This window comes from Physeter macrocephalus, chromosome 15 (genome assembly GCF_002837175.3).
Source record: "Physeter macrocephalus isolate SW-GA chromosome 15, ASM283717v5, whole genome shotgun sequence".
Lineage (NCBI taxonomy): Eukaryota > Metazoa > Chordata > Mammalia > Artiodactyla > Physeteridae > Physeter > Physeter macrocephalus.
In genome coordinates, this window is record NC_041228.1 from 13,688,861 (window position 1) to 13,701,875 (window position 13,015).

Here is a 13,015-nt window from a genome sequence, read left to right on the forward strand (position 1 = left end):
CTCATGCTCCAGATTAAACCCTGGGCAGAAGTCCTGTGGATGCAGCTTGGGTGCAAATCTCAGCTCCCTCATGCTCCAGATTAAACCCTGGGCAGAAGTCCTGTGGATGCAGCTTGGGTGCAAATCTCAGCTCCCTCATGCTCCAGATTAAACCCTGGGCAGAAGTCCTGTGGATGCAGCTTGGGTGCAAATCTCAGCTCCCTCATGCTCCAGATTAAACCCTGGGCAGAAGTCCTGTGGATGCAGCTTGGCTGCAAATCTCAGCTCCCTCATGCTCCAGATTAAACCCTGGGCAGAAGTCCTGTGGATGCAGCTTGGGTGCAAATCTCAGCTCACTCATGCTCCAGATTAAACCCTGGGCAGGAGGCTGTCCGCAGCCTCAGTTTCCTGCAGTGTGGAAGGGGAATAACAGTAGAATTTGCCTGAAGGGTTCTTGGGGGAATCAAAGGACTCAAGATGCAGACAGCTCTCATAACACTGCCTGGCACGTAGCGAAAGCCAGCCTTGGCTGCAGTGGTCCATGCTGCCTCTGCCTTCCTCCAGGGTGCCCCCCACCCCCCGCTGGATGGCAAGGATGTGGGCCCTCCAAGCCTGGCCCTGGGGCGTGGGAAGAGAAGTAGCCATCATCTGTCTTTCTTTTTCTTGGCAGGAGGGGTGGTAGTTCAAATTCAGCTTCAGTTTTATCCTTTGTAGTAGTCTACACAATAAATCATAACATTTATACATCAGGTGACTGGGTTTTGGTGGGAAAGGCTTATGGTTTGGGCCTGCATGGATGGTCTGTACTAGACCTTTAGGCCTGTTGCCACCCTCCTGCGCACCCCCTACCCCCCCAGCTCTTGGGCATCTTTTCCTCGGGTGTGATTTCAGACCGGCAGAAAGAATTACAACGATGATATGAGAACTCCCGTACACCCAGATTCACAGATTGTTAACTCTCTCCGCACCCCGCCCCCTGCACGCGCGCGCGCGCGCGCCCACACACACACACACACACACACACACACAATTTTTCTTCTGAACCATTTCAGGGTAAATTGCAGACATTGCCCTTTTATCCCTAAACATTCTGCGTGTGTTTCCTGAGAACAAGGACATTCTCTTACATAACCACAGTGTGATGATCAAATTCTGGAAATGTAGCATCGCTACAATTGTATTATCTAATCCACAGGCCATGCACAGTTTCATCAGTTGCCCCAATAACGTCCTTTTCGACTTTTTTTTCTGATTCCGGGTCAGCACTGTGTTTAGTGGCCATGTCTCTTTAGCCTCCTTTTATCCTAGAGCAGTTCCTCGGCTGTTCTTGACCTTGACATTTTGGAAGAGTCCAGGCCAGTCGCTTTGTAGAATGCCCCTCAGTTGGGGTCAGGGCCTTCATTCTTGAAAGCTCCTACCGTACCCCTTGCTTTGCTACGTGTGCCCCTGTAATCCTTGGTGGTGCCGTGTGGCTGGTCCATAGTTTGTAGATGAGGAAACTGAGGCATAGGGAGGTCAGGTGACTGGTCCCATTCCCAGGAAGTGGCCGAGGTGGGATTCAAACCCAGGACTGTCGGTCTGCCTGCCAGGCAACAGGAGTAATGACAGCGATTAGACACTGAGAATAACGAAAGTGTCAAGCATTTACCCTGAGCCACACATCGCCTTGTACTCTCTACGTACATTGCTGTGGTCCCCGTCCCAGTCTCGGAAGGTAGCTGCCCTCACCGGCCCTGATTTACAGGTGATGATCACGGAGGTTAAGTAGACTGCCCGGGCTGCTTGGCTGCTGACTGGTGGGAACTAGCTCTGACCCAGACAGCCTGTGTTCTGAGTCTGTGCGTGTCGCCTCTGCGCTCTGGCCTGCCGGATCTCATAGAATCCGGGGCAAGCGTGCAAGCCAGCCTGGGGCCTCCACCAGCTTTGCCCCTCCAGGAGAGGCACAGGAGTACCTGTGTTTATGTCCTTTTCCGGGGCCTTCTCCAGGGGGAGCAAACACCTCCCAAGGCCAGGGCCTACTCTCAGGGGCTTCCTGGGGGAAGCTGTCCTGTCCTCTGCTCCTGTAGGCACTGCAGCCCACCACTATGGTCTGTTTGCTGTGAACGGGTGGCATTTTGATGATGTCCAGGGCAGGAGCCCCCGTGCGGTCGCTTATTTCATGGCTGGCTCACTCTCTCCTGCCAAGCAGCCCAGGGCCCTGTACGGGGTGGCTGGTGCCGGCTGCCGTCAGCGTGCCCAGGTGGTCCTGCTGCCCAGGTGGCATCCATGTGGCGTCCGGGCCGGCTGCCCAGTGACGCGGTGGCCTTGCTCACAGCAGAGCTGGTGATTAATCACCGGTGCTGTATGTCACACTCTGTGCCCCTTACCTTCTCGTTGGAGAAAGGACGATGGCACAGCCCCTTTTTTCAGGCGGTAGAAAGGAGTAGATGCTCTGGAACTGTGATTCGCTTGAAACGCTATAGGCAGAGCCAGGAAGATCCCGGCCAGGGGGCTGGTGTCTGGGCCTCCATCCACCTCTCACTTCCTTGGGACCTTGGGGGTCACGGGTCTGCCCGTCATGGGCACTGAGGCTCCCCGTTCATCAGAGCACAGCGCTGGGCCCCAGCAGTGATCTCCCTCCATCCCGGGTGACATCAGGGAAGTATTGTCAGCATCCCCATGAAAGCCCGTGGCCCCCTTGGTTCGGGTTCAAGTGTCGAGTATCTCCGTGAGCCAGAGAGCGGGTGAAAGTCTACCCTTTGGACAGCGTGTCAGGCAGGAAGGTCTAGGAGCAGCAGCCCCTTCACCCTTCAGGCCCAGGCCCCGGGCACATGCTACCTGCTGGGCCTCCTCCTGTCGCCCTGCTTCCTCTTCTGCTGGGGCTGCCAGATTCCTGGTAGGAGCAGCCGTGCGCGTCCTGTCGCCCTGTGCCCGGCCAGTCTCCCTTTTCCCCCGCTTGTCTCTCTGCGTGACCGCACTGCCTGTCAGGCTCCGTGTGTTGAGGCAGGGCTGTGACCTTCCCGCTCCGTGAAGGTCCCACTCCCACCCTGGCCAGCCCGGGCCGCCCTCCCCCTGTGCTCTGGCCTCGCGCCTCTCTCTGGCTGGGCCGACCCCTGGGAGAAAGTTAGAAACGTTAGCTCCCGAATTTCCGTGGAACGTTGCTCCGTGCATATGGTTTAAAACATTAATTAAAAACATTAATCAGTCTGGCTGCCTTGGAGAGAGGCTCTTTTTCTGTAGGAGCTGACCTTCTGGTTCCTGCAGGCTCCTTACAAGGAGGAGGGGTAAGGATGAGCCTGGACACCAACAATTCAGCCACGGATTTGCCGACACCGGTCAGGCAGCCTCCTTAGCCCGAGCTTTAGTTCCCACATCTGTAAAGTGGCGATGATGGTCGTACCTGTGACCTGACCTCCTGGGGTCCGGGAGGATATTCCTCAGCAAAGTGTCCCATACGGAGCGTGCTCCTAAGTGGCACTGTCGTTATGATTAATTACATTTCCCTAGTACTTAGAGTTTACAGAGCCCCTTTCGCGTGCACTATCTCACTTAATCCTGGCAGCACATCTGGGAGATGGGGTAAGTGTCATAATCCATTGCATTTCACAGATGAATGAACTGAGACGTGAGAGCCACAGCCAGGCCTGGCTGAGGAGCTATAGCTGTGATGCAGACCTCAGCTTTTAGTGCTGTTTGCGTTGGCTTCACTTGTTCCCTTAGCCCCCCGTGTACTGAGGCCTCGCACTGGACCAGTCGTGGTGGTGAGACAGGAAGAGGGGAGACCTTGTTCCCCCCACCCCCCGCTCATTGGGAGGAGACGAAGAAGTCAGGGCCCGGGCATTTGCTTAAGTGCGGTAGTAATGACAGCTGCCGTTTCTAAGTGTTCCTGACGCGCCAGGCCATAGAGCTAAGCTCCGCGGAGATTCTCACCTCACACTAAGAACAAACCTTTAAGACGAGAAACTGAGGCTCAGAGAGCTGAAGGCACTCGCGCAGGCTCCAGGACCTTTTCAGTCGTAGAGCTGGGATGCCGAGCCAGGCACTCTGACAAGAGCCTACAGTCAACCAGGAAGCTAGCTGGGCTGCTGCCTTGTTTGGGTAATGAAGCGAATGCACGTCGACAATGAGGCAAAAAGTGCTTTCCTGGTCAGGATGTCTGAGAAGCGTGGGAGGCTGCCCGCAGAGGGAGCGTGGATGTGCTGAGGATGGCGTCTTTCTCAGTGCGTGGCTCGTCAGGGGGGCTTCTCTGAGGGAGGGCGATTTGCCCTCTGCTGCTGGGAGCTGGGACTCGGATGGATTAAACCAGCGCTTGATGGGAGCGGACAGGAACCCTCTGGGGCTTGCAGAGCGCTTGTAGGTCGGTCCGTGATGCTAACACATGGCAGGGAGGAATGTAACAACCAGAGGGCTTCAGAGAGGCAGACCGGGCCCAAGTTTGTTCTCCTGGAGGAGAGAGAGGGGAGTGACGGCGGGGAGTCCAAACTGCCTGGCTTCCTCTCTCTGCGCGGAGAGAGCGGCCTATGTGCTGCTCTGGCTTTTCCCAGACTTGAGGGCAAATTCCCCTTCAGAGCTTGTCAGCCTTCTACCTCCTGAGTCTGTGCTCACTGAGCCTCATCTCCTCGACGATCTGGCTGCCACGATGCTGGGAGTTTTTGCGGGGAGTAGGGGTGGGCAGGAGGGAGGTCTGGAAGGGGAAAGGACCACCCCATCGTAAATGTGACAGCGTGGCTTTCTGTGGCTGCTGCACTGCCCCTTGAAGGAGAGGAGAGGGTCCGTGTCTGTGCCCACCCAGATGAGCGTTCAGCCCTGCTTCCGGGGATTTTAGGAGGTCCTCCCAGAGCTGGTAAACCAGGGGCGGCCCCCGGGTCCCATTCCCCCACACCACTCCACCCTTTTGGCCTCTTCATGTAAGCCATCTCCATTAGCAGTTAGGATAAGAATCTCTGGCGAGGCTACAGTTTTGGTTCCCTGAGTAACGCGTGATGTCCACTGATCCCACGTTACTACATGACAGTGTTGAGGGCAGATAAAGCCGCCAACCAAGTTAATCTGATGCAGCTTCCATGATTCACGTACTCCCCACCGTCCGTAGAATGGGTTGGGCTTCCAGGGACTGGCCATTCTCAGAATTAAGTTGTTGGGTATGTTTCTCCTTCCCCTCTACCCAGAATTCCTGGAATCAGATGAATGAAAAAGCTTTAGCGGGGAAGGAAGGGGACCATGATTGATGGAGCGAGGGCTTGGGGGTCAGGAACACCTGACCCTCTGTGGCCTGGCTGCTTATGTGACTTCTGAAATATGCAGCTGCCAAGACCGATCTCATAGGGTCAGGTGGCTTCATGTGTTCAAATGTCCAACACAGTGCTTGGCACGTAATAGCTACTCAATAAATGCCCGCTCTTCAGATGCTTCTCATTTAGTATATAGTAAATATGCACTTTTTATTTTTTAAATGAATGAAATCTCTCATTACCAAATTCATTCGTGTGAGCACTGACACTAATACTTCCCTTTTCTTGTATATTTCTAGCATCCTGTTCCACCTGGGATTTAGGTGCCTTTCATTGGGAAAAAAAAAAAAACCAAAAACGTATCCATTCAATACTCCAGAGGGACTTGAAAACTGTTCTTCCCTGAACTAAAGCTGGAATATCATGGGATGTGAAGAATCAAGGTAAGGGATTTTCTCCTCTTGAGCCTTATGGAACCACAGATGGCTATTGGAATTGGTGATCTCGCGCAGCACAGCTTGGGGTGTGGTTTTGAACGGCTCGGCCCAGCTTCCTGTGCTTGGGAAGCTGGCTTTCCATAACCCTGATACCAACCACTGCGCCACCAGGGAAGCCCAGCTTGATCTTTTGACCAGAAAGGAATTAAAAAGATGGTCCCTCGTGATGGCTGTGCCTTTCAGCTGCGTGGAGCTTCCTTGAAGGATTTTCTGAGCTGTGTGGACGTGCAGTGATTCTCAGCCGCCTGAGGAATAACACTGGTGGAAGCACTCTCTCCAATGACACACACCCGCCCCATTTCTGGATGCTAAAGGTGGTTTTAGGAAGGCCCTGGCTGAGTGCCTCGCGGATTCCTGCAGCCTGGATGCCCCTGGTGGACGGAGCACTGAAGCTTCCTGCCCTTGCTGTCGACAGGAATGTTCGGTTGGGGCTCTGCCAGCTCCCTTGGGGGCTCCCTATGAAACCAACCTGTTCCACTTGGGATTTAGGGGCCTTTAATTAGAAAAAAAAATACGTATCCATTCAATACTCCAGAGGAACTTGAAAACTGCTCTTCCCTGAACTAAAGCTGGAGTATCATGGGATGTGAAGAATCAAGAAGGTGAGGATGGTCCAGCCGTCCTGCTGAGATGTGTGGAGCCCACAATGGGGAGAGGATGGCAAGGTGTTGAGAAGAATAAGTAACATGATGGAAAAAGGAAAAATGAGTCCTACCACACATTGGAAAGCTCTTCAAGGGTGGCAATTTGGGTGAGAAAGTGTGAACTGGTGAGAAGACAGTTAGGGAGGTAGAACTGAGGCAGCAGCTGAGGAGCGTGCTGATGTGCTCCTCCGGGTGATGATGCGACCCACGGAGATGGAGAGCACGAGGCCTTGCCCTTCGGTCACCGTGGCGGCCGGCCCTGACACACAGAGGGTTCTCAGATCCACCAGGCAGCTGGGAGGCCTGGGGAGGGTCCCTTGTCCATTCCGAGAGGCTTCCTGGAGAGGGTGCTGCCCCTTGAGACTCTTGGAAGACGCGTATGAATAAGACCTACCAGGAGCTGAGCTGACGAGCACTGGCGAAGCCTTTCCGTCCTGGGTGCTCTGCAGCCCTGCGCACTCACGTTCCCCATTTGCTTTTTTTTTTTTTTTTTTTTTTGCGGTACCCGGGCCTCCCTCTGCCGTGGCCTCTCCCGTTGCGGAGCACAGGCTCCGGACGCGCAGGCTCGGCAGAGAAGTAGCCATCATCTGTCTTTCTTTTTCTTGGCAGGAGGGGTGGTAGTTCAAATTCAGCTTCAGTTTTATCCTTTGTAGTAGTCTACACAATAAATCATAACATTTATACATCAGGTGACTGGGTTTTGGTGGGAAAGGCTTATGGTTTGGGCCTGCATGGATGGTCTGTACTAGACCTTTAGGCCTGTTGCCACCCTCCTGCGCACCCCCTACCCCCCCAGCTCTTGGGCATCTTTTCCTTGGGTGTGATTTCAGACCGGCAGAAAGAATTACAACGATGATATGAGAACTCCCGTACACCCAGATTCACAGATTGTTAACTCTCTCCGCACCCCGCCCCCTGCACGCGCGCGCGCGCGCGCGCACACACACACACACACACACACACACACAATTCAGAAGGCAGCTGCAGTGAGTGCAGCTCTCAGGCCATCCTGTGAAAGTGCTGCATGCGTTTTTTGGGCCCTCGAGCGCTCGACCAGTCCTTGAGTTTTGTTTCAGAAGCCCCCGCTCCCGGTCCAGGCCATCAGCTTGGGGCGCAGGAGTGTGTACGTGGATGTGCAGTCACCTCTTCTGGGATCCCCCCTCCCGGTAGCACCTGCAGGGCTGGAGTGAGCTGTTCCCACGTCCGGGAAAACGGCAGATAGGAGTCCAGTCACGGGGGCGGAGGATCTGAAAGCTGGAGGAACCGTTCTGTTGATGGAGGAAAGGCTCGGCAGGTCTGTCTGGGGCTAATGGGAGAGGAAGTCCCCTAGAATTCAGCCGCTGGGAGCAGACGCTGGGAATCCGTGGCTTGCAGTCCTGAGGGCGTCCCGGGTCAGGGCTGCTCTGTCCTAGGGGCTCTGAGAAAAGCCCAGACATCTGTGCTTGTGCCTGGGGTGCTATTGTTCTAAAGGCGCTGCTCTCCCACTGGGAGCCTGTCTGCCCTCATCCCTGCCTAGAAATCAGCTCACCTGGGCTGCACGCCAACAGCAGGCCTCCACACCCTTCCCATCCCTGGGACTGTTTGCACTGTTCCTGCCGTAACCGGGATTTTACCCCAGTTGCACTTCCCTCTACCCCCTGTGACCCTGGGCAAGTCCTTTCTAGCTCTCCACGCTTCTTTTTTCTCAGCTGCAGAACCTGGCCTGAGGAGATGCTCAGTGAGAGGCAGCCTTTGTTGTCTGCTTCTCTCCCACCTTCTCACCTGTCTGGCTCCTGACTGTGTTGTTCTGTCGTATCCCGGCCCTTCCTCGCACCCGCGCGCAGCGTTGCCTTCTTCCCTTTGACGCGCCCCCTGCTGTTTTGGACTCCTCTCCTGGGCCCGCCTCCCTCTGGGAGCGTCTCTTGGGTCCTGCCTGATACTCCCAAGCCAGCCCTCTCTAGCCTTTGGTGAGAGGGTGTCTGAAGGCACCTGCCCGCCTGTCCTCAGACACGAGCCAGCCCTGGTCTTTGGCCACGGGGTACGTGTGTCAAGGTTGCTTCCTTTATTCAGTGTCCGGAGTGTTTGCTGAAAGAATTCCCGACCCACTCGGAACTCTACCCTTGAAACAGAAACGGATTCTCAAAACACCTCTGCTACTGGCCCATTTTACTATTACTGTTTCTTGTGGTTTCATATTGAGGTTTTTGGCTCATTGCATTTGACCTGGAGTTTATTTTTAGTAGTGAAGACAGAGTTCAATTAATGTCAAAACATGAGGGCAAATGCAGAGGAGGGATTCATAAGTCTAGGGGAAAATGTACCTCGTTTTGCTGATTCTGATAACATCTGTCACACCAGCAGACGCCGAGCTTTCTCGGCGGAGCCCGCGATGGGCTTTGCAGAGGCTGGGAGTCCGAGCCACCCCCTGAAAGCGAAAGCGTTTCTGGGTCCCTTTCAGTGCAATTTATCGAGCAGCTGGCCACACAGATGAGTACCCACCGCAGCTATCATTGCGGGTGATAGTTATTGTAATCAATATTAAAGGCCAGGCTTTGGAACCTACAGTTCTTGCGGACTCTCAACCGCTGCGCCACCAGGGAAGCCCCCCCATTCGCTTTTATTTCACAATCTACTTGCGATTCTGGTGTCAGAAGGCAGCTGCAGTGAGTGCAGCTCTCAGGCCATCCTGTGAAAGTGCTGCATGCGTTTTTTGGGCCCTCGAGCGCTCGACCAGTCCTTGAGTTTTGTTTCAGAAGCCCCCGCTCCCGGTCCAGGCCATCAGCTTGGGGCGCAGGAGTGTGTACGTGGATGTGCAGTCACCTGTTCTGGGATCCCCCCTCCCGGTAGCACCTGCAGGGCTGGAGTGAGCTGTTCCCACGTCCGGGAAAACGGCAGATAGGAGTCCAGTCACGGGGGCGGAGGATCTGAAAGCTGGAGGAACCGTTCTGTTGATGGAGGAAAGGCTCGGCAGGTCTGTCTGGGGCTAATGGGAGAGGAAGTCCCCTAGAATTCAGCCGCTGGGAGCAGACGCTGGGAATCCGAGGCTTGCAGTCCTGAGGGCGTCCCGGGTCAGGGCTGCTCTGTCCTAGGGGCTCTGAGAAAAGCCCAGACATCTGTGCTTGTGCCTGGGGTGCTATTGTTCTAAAGGCGCTGCTCTCCCACTGGGAGCCTGTCTGCCCTCATCCCTGCCTAACGTTTAGAAGCTTTTACTAATGAGAGGACTGTTTGCTAAATTGATGTAAGTGCTACACATCACCAATAACTCCGTCCTGGTATGTCTCTCTGTGCCTTTAACCGTAGCCCCCAGACGCCTCCTGTTCCTTCCAGGAGACCTCCCAGCTTGGGCTCTAGGTTTTCTCCAGGTTTCACCCATCCTTTTCTGCTCCCCTGGGACCCAGGTTTACCTGGCGGAACTGGACAAAGTGTGAGACCCAGCAGGTTTTTTTGTTTTTTTTAAAAAAATTTTATTTATTTATTTTTGGCTGCATTGGGTCTTTGTTGCTGCGCGCGGGCTTTCTCTAGTTGTGGGGAGCGGGGGCTACTCTTCGTTGTGGTGCACGGGCTTCCCATCGCGGTGGCTTCTCTCGTTGCGGAGCTCGGGCTCTAGGCACGCAGGCTTCAGTAGTTGTGGCACGCGGGCTCAGTAGTTGTGGCTCACGCTCCACGCTTCTTTTTTCTCAGCTGCAGAACCTGGCCTGAGGAGATGCTCAGTGAGAGGCAGCCTTTGTTGTCTGCTTCTCTCCCACCTTCTCACCTGTCTGGCTCCTGACTGTGTTGTTCTGTCGTATCCCGGCCCTTCCTCGCACCCGCGCGCAGCGTTGCCTTCTTCCCTTTGACGCGCCCCCTGCTGTTTTGGACTCCTCTCCTGGGCCCGCCTCCCTCTGGGAGCGTCTCTTGGGTCCTGCCTGATACTCCCAAGCCAGCCCTCTCTAGCCTTTGGTGAGAGGGTGTCTGAAGGCACCTGCCCGCCTGTCCTCAGACACGAGCCAGCCCTGGTCTTTGGCCACGGGGTACGTGTGTCAAGGTTGCTTCCTTTATTCAGTGTCCGGAGTGTTTGCTGAAAGAATTCCCGACCCACTCGGAACTCTACCCTTGAAACAGAAACGGATTCTCAAAACACCTCTGCTACTGGCCCATTTTACTATTACTGTTTCTTGTGGTTTCATATTGAGGTTTTTGGCTCATTGCATTTGACCTGGAGTTTATTTTTAGTAGTGAAGACAGAGTTCAATTAATGTCAAAACATGAGGGCAAATGCAGAGGAGGGATTCATAAGTCTAGGGGAAAATGTACCTCGTTTTGCTGATTCTGATAACATCTGTCACACCAGCAGACGCCGAGCTTTCTCGGCGGAGCCCGCGATGGGCTTTGCAGAGGCTGGGAGTCCGAGCCACCCCCTGAAAGCGAAAGCGTTTCTGGGTCCCTTTCAGTGCAATTTATCGAGCAGCTGGCCACACAGATGAGTACCCACCGCAGCTATCATTGCGGGTGATAGTTATTGTAATCAATATTAAAGGCCAGGCTTTGGAACCTACAGTTCTTATCTCCCCAGTGGCTTTGGGTTCCTTCTGTCTCCGGAAGAAGCGTCCAACTTGTTTGAACACCAGCTCTTCTCCCTGGATTGGGAATGTTTTGAGAACAGGCTCTGGGTCTTGCTCTCTCTTTCGCCCCAGCTTTTGGCACCATGACAGGCGTACAGGACATGCTTGGGGAATGTTTTCTGGGATTGCCTGCACTTTTGGACACTGCGTTGGGGTTAGAAAGTCAGAAGTCATGTACAGAGTGCTCCTCCTTCAAGGGCTCCCGGGTCTGTTCTGGGATTTGGGGGAAACCAAGCACTGTTTGCTTAGGACTTCAGCGTTTATAAAAGTTCTTTTTTGTTCTTCCGTCTTTCTTTCTGGGAGCAGACGCTGGGAATCCGAGGCTTGCAGTCCTGAGGGCGTCCCGGGTCAGGGCTGCTCTGTCCTAGGGGCTCTGAGAAAAGCCCAGACATCTGTGCTTGTGCCTGGGGTGCTATTGTTCTAAAGGCGCTGCTCTCCCACTGGGAGCCTGTCTGCCCTCATCCCTGCCTAGAAATCAGCTCACCTGGGCTGCACGCCAACAGCAGGCCTCCACACCCTTCCCATCCCTGGGACTGTTTGCACTGTTCCTGCCGTAACCGGGATTTTACCCCAGTTGCACTTCCCTCTACCCCCTGTGACCCTGGGCAAGTCCTTTCTAGCTCTCCACGCTTCTTTTTTCTCAGCTGCAGAACCTGGCCTGAGGAGATGCTCAGTGAGAGGCAGCCTTTGTTGTCTGCTTCTCTCCCACCTTCTCACCTGTCTGGCTCCTGACTGTGTTGTTCTGTCGTATCCCGGCCCTTCCTCGCACCCGCGCGCAGCGTTGCCTTCTTCCCTTTGACGCTCACCTTGCTGTTTTGGACTCCTCTCCTGGGCCCGCCTCCCTCTGGGAGCGTCTCTTGGGTCCTGCCTGATACTCCCAAGCCAGCCCTCTCTAGCCTTTGGTGAGAGGGTGTCTGAAGGCACCTGCCCGCCTGTCCTCAGACACGAGCCAGCCCTGGTCTTTGGCCACGGGGTACGTGTGTCAAGGTTGCTTCCTTTATTCAGTGTCCGGAGTGTTTGCTGAAAGAATTCCCGACCCACTCGGAACTCTACCCTTGAAACAGAAACGGATTCTCAAAACACCTCTGCTACTGGACCGTTTTACTATTACTGTTTCTTGTGGTTTCATATTGAGGTTTTTGGCTCATTGCATTTGACCTGGAGTTTATTTTTAGTAGTGAAGACAGAGTTCAATTAATGTCAAAACATGAGGGCAAATGCAGAGGAGGGATTCATAAGTCTAGGGGAAAATGTACCTCGTTTTGCTGATTCTGATAACATCTGTCACACCAGCAGACGCCGAGCTTTCTCGGCGTTGCCTGCAATGGGCTTTGCAGAGGCTGGGAGTCCGAGCCACCCCCTGAAAGCGAAAGCGTTTCTGGGTCCCTTTCAGTGCAATTTATCGAGCAGCTGGCCACACAGATGAGTACCCACCGCAGCTATCATTGCGGGTGATAGTTATTGTAATCAATATTAAAGGCCAGGCTTTGGAACCTACAGTTCTTATCTCCCCAGTGGCTTTGGGTTCCTTCTGTCTCCGGAAGAAGCGTCCAACTTGTTTGAACACCAGCTCTTCTCCCTGGATTGGGAATGTTTTGAGAACAGGCTCTGGGTCTTGCTCTCTCTTTCGCCCCAGCTTTTGGCACCATGACAGGCGTACAGGACATGCTTGGGGAATGTTTTCTGGGATTGCCTGCACTTTTGGACACTGCGTTGGGGTTAGAAAGTCAGAAGTCATGTACAGAGTGCTCCTCCTTCAAGGGCTCCCGGGTCTGTTCTGGGATTTGGGGGAAACCAAGCACTGTTTGCTTAGGACTTCAGCGTTTATAAAAGTTCTTTTTTGTTCTTCCGTCTTTCTTTCATCCCGTGACTATTTACGGAGAACCTGCACTGTGCCACTCTGCAGGATGCCTGCAAGAAAGGAGGGACGAACCACTGTTCTGGCCCCGAAGGCAATCCGCAGACGGAGGCTGGCTTTATGGATTCCCGTTATGGACTATATTTTCGTGTCCCCCCCCCCCCCCCCCCCCCCCGCCGCCCCAGAGTCAGATGTAGAAACCCTAATCCCCAGTGTAATGGTGTCAGGAGGTGGGGCCCTTGGGAGG

General features: G+C 54.3%; 1 long non-coding RNA gene across 2 annotated transcripts in view; it reads left to right on the forward strand.

The window, feature by feature from the left end:
• The window catches only part of LOC102994769 (uncharacterized), a 173,394-nt gene that overhangs the window by 89,839 nt on the left and 70,540 nt on the right, over positions 1–13,015 (forward strand). The window contains exon 1 of one of the 2 annotated variants that reach the window (XR_003683299.1): positions 5,495–5,632. The exons of the other annotated variant lie outside the window; for it this stretch is intronic. This is a non-coding gene — a long non-coding RNA (uncharacterized lncRNA). Of the gene's footprint in view, positions 1–5,494; positions 5,633–13,015 lie in introns of those variants that run through there. 2 annotated transcript variants of the gene reach the window in all.